Genomic DNA, 9,522 nt, shown 5'->3' on the forward strand with positions numbered 1-9,522 from the left:
GGTGCGAAAGGCGTATATTATGTCGATGGCAGGACAATCATCTCCTATTCCTTAGGATAGTGGCAACGCTTTTAATCCGTCTGGTTTTGCATCAAATTCAATGTGTCTTCTTCCTGCTTCATCTAATGAAGTGCCAATTGCCAATTGTAGGCGCAAATCAACATGCTGAAGCAAAGGTGACAGCCGGGTCCGTTTGCAGCCGACACAAAGTCTAACTCCATAGGAATTTTCTTTGGTATATTTAAAAAATATCTGTGGTGACAGAATTTTGATCGGCCTTGTCTCTGTGGAGCTATGATTTTTTCCGAATAGGACAATGAGTGAAAAAAAAAAATCTTTGAATTAATCGTGGAAAGCTAAGACGTTAGCTTAGGTTAATTGAGATTATTAATTGATATTTTAGATTTTTAAAAGTCTGAAACGCTGCAACCGTCGTTGATTGCCTTCACCACCTCAATGATGATAAGAGTCCACGGTATTCATTTGTCCACAGGCACCCTTTCGCTGCTGATGTGACCGAGCGTGGATTAAACAATGATTAGTATTAACTACGAAGATTAAGGTGTGCTGATCCCTCCAGTACATTATTGGTTTGCGCAGAAATTTATGCATATACATTTCTCTTCGTCATCTTGATAAGCTTATATCAATCCATTATTGGTTTGCGCAGATATTAACAATGATTAGGATTAAAACTAACAAAGATTAAGGTACGCTAATCCCTCCAGTCCATTATTGGTTTGCGCAAAATTTTATGCATATACATTTCTCTTCGTCATCTTGATAAGCTTATATATATCCATTATTGGTTTGCACAAATATTTATGCATATACGTCATTGTGATGAACTAATTATAAATGATTAGGCCTGTATCCTGACGCTTCTGAGCATCGAGCTTATATAAATAATTATTATATTAAATTAAAAAATATATTCCCTCTAGTTTGCGCAGAAATTTATGCATATACATTTCTCTTTGTCATCTTTGTGAAATTAAGGAAGGTCGCGCAGAAGTTGGGCTTATGCTACCGTTTCATCTTGTGGGTTTTCCTTTTTTTAATTAGTCAATGTGTTTTGTTTAACCTTTGAGAGAAAGTTAATTAAGTTTTTTCAACCTTTGTCATCTTTGTTGCTCGGCCCTTTCAAACACTCATATCCACGTCGTATGATGTGATCTGTTTGTCAGCTGAGCAACACTGCCCCTTTCGCTGCCCGCTTTGAAAAAGTCCCCCCCCTCTCTCTCACCCGTGCGCACTGTACTTCCTCCGTTTTGATGGGCTGGAAACTCTCCAGGCGTTTGGTGGTGAAGAGATCGGTCGCGCAGAAATTAGTTTAGTTCATGATGCAGGCGACAAGGTGATAGAGAGGCGCGCATGGCAACAGCCACATAAAAGCATCGAACTGCTGGCGTGGCCTCCTTCATGAACGTCGATCGGATTTGACGGCCACCACGGGGTTTGAGTCTAATTTTTTCTTTGTGGACAAGGTTCACCAATTCCTTGCAGGATGATCAACGTATTCCTGACAGCATGGGGGATTTTTGAAGGACAAATTTATCGCCTCTTTCCATTAAAATCAAGGTTGGTGCACATGCAACGCGCTCTTTTGAAGAATCATCAGGTATAAGGTGCGAAAGGCGTATATTATGTCGATGGCAGGACAATCATCTCCTATTCCTTAGGATAGTGGCAACGCTTTTAATCCGTCTGGTTTTGCATCAAATTCAATGTGTCTTCTTCCTGCTTCATCTAATGAAGTGCCAATTGCCAATTGTAGGCGCAAATCAACATGCTGAAGCAAAGGTGACAGCCGGGTCCGTTTGCAGCCGACACAAAGTCTAACTCCATAGGAATTTTCTTTGGTATATTTAAAAAATATCTGTGGTGACAGAATTTTGATCGGCCTTGTCTCTGTGGAGCTATGATTTTTTCCGAATAGGAGAGTGAATAGGAGTGGTATGAATCATAAAAAATTGGTGCTAATATATTTGACATGTCCATTTTTTATGCATGCTTTTGTTGGGTTTCTTTTTTTTGGGAGGGATCAATAATAAGTATATGTATTAACCCAAAGCTGAGTACACCACTGAACCAATTACATCCAAAACTATCTCAAACCAGCCGCCTACTTCTCACGCTTCACTTCATTTAATAAGTTACACAACAAAGTCCATCGCTCATCCTCCAAAAGAAAGCTAGAATGCTCCCAAGAGATTTGGTAACCCAACATAATGCAAGCCTCCATCATCGCCTGAGTGTTTTTCCAATATGACTCCCTTTTTAGACCAGATTTTAACTGTAGATCTGGTCCCCACAGGATTCTCTATGAAAGCAACAAAAGTGTAATCCACTTATTTTTCTTTTAGGTACCATCTTTTGGTTTTGGGTCCAAACCTGGGCAGCCTGGTCTTCCAACCTTCGATAAAACTTACCTGCAAAATATGAGCCATGAGTTCCCTAGTATGCTTTTGTTGGGTTTCTTAGAGTGTTGCCCCATATTATTGAGAGGAGGAAGGGCCTCTACATCCTCTAGTTGAAGGAGCTCCCAAAACCTTCATGTGCCCGACGTCCCCATAGCGACGCTGCACATGCAGCAACCCGTCACACCTAGCCATAGAGGAGTGGAAGTACCAGCTTACGTGGCACATTATTTTAAAACATTTTAAAATTTGAAAAGGATTTCAAACACCTTATATCTTGAAAGGTTTTCAAATTTGGAATTCGGACCACCATTTTTTTTAATTTAGCTATGTTAACCCAGCGCACTTTCATGCCTTCCATAACCTTTGCTTAACTATGTTGTGTGCTTGTCTTGCAAATGCATACATCTGTGCCATGGTGTACTAATGTTGGACTATGCTTCGTACTTGTCTTGCCATTACACACCATAGTTGTCTACTTCTTTTGCCCTCTTTCGAACACAAGTTGCACCCACACTTTCTTTCTCCGACATAGGAATTGTTATCCCTCTTCCCCACTATCTTGTCATCACACCCATAATATAACTATTGTACAATTGTTGTAAAGCTCATTTTCTATAGCTCCACACCATTTCCACCTTCCTTCCTTGCATTTTCACATCTCCCATCCCTCCTTACATTTATAACTCCACACCATAGCTTCATTGCATTTGATTGTATGTGTCGAGTTGTTGAGCTACTACTCCTCTCCATGCGAGACATTATTATTACTACCATTAGTGGACCTTACATGGCAGCTCACCTTTTCTTTGCAACAATGAATTAATAACATGCAAGCCATCCAAGATTGTATGAATAATGGAGCCAAGGGATCTGAAGGAGAACCCTCAATTTGATGCATTGGAAACATAACAGGACATTGCGTCACAATTGGTTCCACTTCTTGAGCTCAGCAGCACATTTCGTGAAAACACTCCAAGAAGTCATCTTTGGGATTATCGAACATGGAGCTAACAAAAAACACAAAGCCTATATGATGACATGAAAAACGATTCCAATAAAACATGTTATAAAAGGTAACTAGAATTAGTTATACAAGAAACATGTTATAAAAGGTAACTAGAATTAGTTATACAAGAAACACAAATGTGTTACAGTATGAATACAGCAAATACCTTCTTCAAATAAAATCACAACATACCATATCTTAGAGCAACAAAAGATAATAGTAATTATGATAGATTGTCTGTAAAGATTTACTAGGAACCTATGCAAGGATGAAAAATGATTATCTTCTTCAAAGAAAATCACAACATACCATATCTTAGAGCAACAAAAGGTAATAGTAATTATGATAGATTGTCTTTAAAAGGATTACTAGGAACCACTGATGAGATGCTCATTTAGTAATATCTCTAACATAAAAGCTAAGAGCTCCAATGGAGTCTATAATGCAATTGAGAGAACTGCAAATAGCTTCCATGTTCTCTTTATAAGCTCTTAGCTTGGTAGACTCCTGTAAGGTTCCCCCTTCCAAAATAGGGGAAACACTTAAGATAGTCCATTAAGTCTTAACTTGGAGAAAATTTCCTACTCATCGACACCTTGACCATGTAGAGACTCAAGGATACGATTCATAGGTAAGACCTAGTCCTATCCCACAAGGGGAGCGTGATCTTCTAAACATCAAATCACCCATAGGGTAATTGATCATAATTTGGGCAGTTACTAACGTCTCCGCCGTCCGGCTATACAAGCACAAGAACGGGGCAGCGTCAACGCAGGGAGAGTTGTACATGTACCTTAATTTAACCAAGATAATAATCCATTTACTTAACTAAACCATAGGACTAGAATCCATGTTACCTTCTTAAGAAAATAATCATCTTCACAAAGATTTTAGCATTTAAACTTGAGATTGCGATAAGACATTCAGTATTAAGGCATATGATGTTGTTTAAAAGAATACAAACGTTAACTAGTAAATGGATCAAATAGATCACTATTAACAATTAATAGAGAAGCCGGGGCCATACCTCAATCCCTAATAATGATATATAATTGAAAAACAAAATATATATATACCTTATAGACATTTGTCGTTTATCATTGTCTTTGCTCGTTAATAAGAGTTTCAGAACTTGATATATGAGAATAGAGAGTCTTCTAATACCTTCTCTTAGATTGAAATCATCCGATCATCCCTAAGCTTTATCTCCTCTTACTCGTACTCTGACTTTTCTCTCTTTCAAAGGTCTATGACAAAATAGCCTTTTCTTGCAGGGCTACGGCATACTATTCTTTCTTTAAAAGAAAAGCTATGGAGTTTTGGTCTCTTCCTCCGAATAACCACAATAATCTAACCTTCTCTTCTAAGATTAGATAAGAATGAAGGGATATATACATCTCAAGCTCTAGGATTACCTTGAGGCTACTTGCTGCCTTCTTACAGTTTTCCCTGTGTAGAGACCCTGTGACAGAATCAGCAAATTGTTTCGACCATAACTCTCTGATAAAAACTCAGAATATGGTCGTATAACCAGTTAAAAGAACCGAAAGGCATCTAGTCTACAAGCCATCGCTCGCGGGTAGAATAGGTAAAAACATCTATATATAGTCGAAACACACCATCTTTAGAAACACATTGCTTTTCCACATTTGTAGTATGCATGGACTATAAATATGTAAAAGTACTCTAAATACGACCTCCTGTCACCTAAAGTCAAATTTCTATTTTTGGAGATACTTATCTCTTAATAGAACTATTCTTGTCTTCTTATTTTTTTTAGGATTTTTGGAGCTAATATTTTTATTTTAACACTTTCCTAATGTTTCTAGCCTTATTGTCTCACTCTTCTCTAAGTGCACTCTCTTTCCTTATTGAAATCTATATTAAAAGAAACACATACATGGCTTGGGAGGGGGACCTTACAATCTCCCCCACTTAAAAGATTCGAGATGTCCTCATCTCACGAGCTGGGGTAGTATCTAAGTAAATCCTCCTGTCTCTTTCAAAGGTAGAAATCTTCTTTTATCTAAACATTGTTCCGAGTCCCTTATTTCATGTGTTTGGCTTGTTTTGTTGTGCCTCCAAAAGTCCTATTTCTATTATTCTAAAGTTAATTGGCCTTATTATCCTAAGTTCATGCATCCATATACCTCTCATATGATATGAACCCTCGAATTCCTTATTCTATACCCCCATGTAATATGGTACTTAACAAATTGTCATGGAAAAAGGTAAGGGAATCAATCCTTTACACAATCTAATCTATGATAGCAATTTCATAATCTTAGTATCGTCTTGTAGAATACCTCTATTCATCATGCACATTACTTCACATGAATCTTACACCAATCCTCTTCTATTAACTCATAGAAATACTTATTGAATTCGATTATCTTTAACCCTGCTATCCCTATTTCTTAACCTAATTTTTCTCTAGCTCATGATTCCTCGTTAGCTAAGAGTGGGCTTGACCTTCCTCTTGAATTAGGGAACCTCTTCTTGATTAACATGGAAGGACTCATGTCCTTCTTGACACTTTCTATATATAAAAACTTAATCATAGTCTCTGGCTATAATTATGGCTTCTGAAATAGAGGATGGTTTTGCATTCTTGACGAGGTTATTCAATGGTAGATTAAGCTTCCAAATGAATCGATGGAGAAGAGTTACCTCATCCATCTCTAGAGCAAATTGGAGAAGTTTAACAAAAGTTTGGTGGTATTCTTTTAGGGTCTTCCTTTCTTGGGTTAGCTCCAAAAATTCATTCATTTTATCCTCTCGAAATCTTGGAGGACAAAACCTTTCTCGAAGGTGTACTTTCATGGCATCCCATAACTGATTCTGGTTCCAGTGGTTAGATTGACAACAGTGCTTCCAACTAATTTGGCATTTCTTATGATTTTTAGATGCGAGCAAGGGCGAACTTGCTTCTTTCATTGTATTCATTAAAAGTTCAAAACTATCAAATACTTATCATAGCACCACATTTGAAGGTAGTCAGGGTTAATACATCTGAGATCTTCATTTTTTTAAGAATTATACATATGGTGCCTTGGGATTGACACATCCAAAGATTATCAGGATTAACACGTCTAATATGATTAGTTTTCTAAAAATTACACATCTAGTATCTTGGGATTAACACATCTAATAGCATGATCCTTTAGGAGAATTACACATCCGAAGTTAGACCCATGTTTGTAGACCCATGTTTGTCCGAGATGAGTTCAAGATCTTGGATAATTGTCCTAGTGTAAAGCATCCAATGGATGGCATTCACAAGTCAACTATTCAAACCTTAATGGAGTTATCATCTTAATAATTTATAATATGCAAGAGTTAATGAGATATATCCTGAAAATTTCTCTAAACAAAGTTTCGGTCTATCCTTCTAGTTATTCAGTCTCTCACTAGTTTCTTAATTTGATCGCCCTATGTTTTTCCTTAAAAGGTTTCCTCCCAAATCTTATTTCTCAAATTTATTGTACAAATATCTTGCGTGTGCACCCCCAAGATACAAGCACAATTTCATAGGATGATTGTCTCAACATGTGAGGATATTCAAACCACTTCTATGGCCAGTAGAGATGATTGATTCGTCCTCATATGATAAAAAATCACTTGTTTTAATCCCTTGACAGTTAATCTTTGAAAAATAAATCCTAGGAACTAAGATCGGCTCTGATACCACTTGTAAGGTTCCCCCCTTCCAAAATAGGGGAAACACTTAAGATAATCTATAAGTCTTAACTTGGAGAAAATTTCCTACTCATCGACACCTTGACCATGCAGAGATTCAAGGATACGATTCATAGGTAAGACCTAGTCCTATCCCACAGGGGGAGCGTGATCTTCTAAACATCAAATCACCCATAGGGTAATTGATCATAATTGGGCAACTACTAGTCTTGATTCCTAGAGACAACGCTTTTTTCCTCATCCATGCAAGGCACAGCCGCCCCGCTGGCCTAGTCTTCTAGAATAGAATTGCCCGACCGAGAACCTATTTATCTAGCATAGGGCTTTCACATAATCTGTTGGAAAGCTACTTGACTAATCGGGTCCACCCGTAGGATGGTGCCGTCGGGGCATTCCATCCTCCCACTTTCCACCCTACTCACACGTTAATTTGTTTTCGAATTAATCCTACCACAATGTTTGACATGAATAAACATGATTCTTAATTAAGGCCCTTTTCACAAACCGGCTCTCTTATTATTTTTCTTTATACTACCGATGATCTAGAATTCGGCCTTCCAGCCTCTACAAGCTCGACAAAACCCTACCGGACCATACACCTCATCGTCTGCCCGCTGCTGGCGAGGACTCAAGCCGGCCTCTCGCCCCCTCAGGCTCCGTCGCTCGATCCTCCCGCTCCTCAGAGGGATGTCTATGCACTAAGGTGGGCTAATTCACCGCACTAGCCTGGGCCCTCAGAACTAGGCAGCATCGCAATCACTCGCCTCAATCAGCAAACCCAATGTTCCCAATGGTATGAGGGATACCATTGGCCAACTCCGGACCTTACTAACGTCTCCGTCGTCCGGCTATACAAGCACAAGAACGGGGCAGCATCAAGGCAGGGAGAGTTGTACACGTACCTTAATTTAACCAAGATAACGATCCATTTACTCAACTAAACCATAGGACTAGAATCCATGTTACCTTCTTAAGAAAACAATCCTCTTCACAAAGATTTTAGCATATCAACTTGAGATTGTGATAAGACATTCTTTATTAAGGCATATGCTGTTGTTTAAAAGAATACAAACTTTAACTAGTAAATCAATCAAATAGATCACTATTAACAATTAATAGAGAAGTCGGGGCCGTACCTCAACCCCTAAGAATGATATATAATTGAAAAATAATATATATATATATATATATATATGCCTTATAGAAATTTATCGTTTATCGTTGTCTTTACTCGTTAATAAGAGTTTCAGAACATCCCCAAGCTTTATCTCCTCTCACTCGTACTCTTACTTTTCTCTCTTTCGAAGTTTTATGTTAAAATAACCTTTTCTTGCAGGGCTACGACATACTATTCTTTTTTTAAAAGAAAAGCTATGGAGTTTTGGTCTCTTCCTCCGAAAGACCATAGCAATCTAACCTTCTCTTCTAAGAGATTAGATAAGAATGAAGGGATATATACATCTCAAGCTCTAGGATTACTTTGAGGCTACTTGCTGCCTTCTTACAGTTTTCCCTGTGTAGAGACCATGATAGAATCAGCAAATTGTTTCGGCCATAACTCTCTAATAAAAACTCAGAATATGGTTGTATAACCAGTCAAAAGAACTTGAAGGCATCTAGTCTACGAACTGTCGTAGGTAGAATAGGCAAAAACATTTGCATATAGTCGCAAACGCGCCATCTTTAGAAACGTTTTTTAGTATGCATGGACTCTAAATATGTAAAAGTACTCTAAATACGACCTCCTATCACCTAATTTTGAATTTCTATTTTTGGAGATACTTATCTCTTATTAATAGAACTATTCTTGTCTTCTTATTTCTTTTAGGATTTTTGGAGCTAATATTTTTATTCGAACACTTTTCTAATGTTTCTATCCTTATTGTCTCACTCTTCTCTAAGTGCACTCTCTTTCCTTATTGAAATCTATATTAAAAGAAACACATACATGGCTTGGGAGGGACCTTACATCTCCATACCTTCTAGCTTCATTGTGCGACCTTGTACTTGAAAGAAAATCACAACATACCATATCTTGTAGCAACAAAAGGTAATAGTAATTATGATAAATTGTCTTTGAAAGGACTATTAGGAACCTATGTGTAGTAGCAAACATTAGTGAGTTGCTCATTTGGTAAATCTCTATCATAAAATCTAGGACCTCCAATAGAGTCTATAATGCGATTAAGAGAACTGCAAATGGCTTTCGTGTTCTCTTTATAGGCTTTTAGCTTGGCAAAGTCCATACCTTCTAGCTTGTTGTGTGGGCTTCCTCTCTTTTCTCCTTGTTTGCCTCGGCTTCAAGGAATTGATTTGCACACAAGGTCTCACGATCCACGTAGATACCAACTTCTTAGAGGTCTCCACCAATTTCTTCAAATACCTAGCTACATG

The sequence above is a fragment of the Cibotium barometz genome, chromosome 1, assembly GCF_041138505.1.
Source record: "Cibotium barometz isolate CiBa-2024 chromosome 1, ASM4113850v1, whole genome shotgun sequence".
Lineage (NCBI taxonomy): Eukaryota > Viridiplantae > Streptophyta > Polypodiopsida > Cyatheales > Cibotiaceae > Cibotium > Cibotium barometz.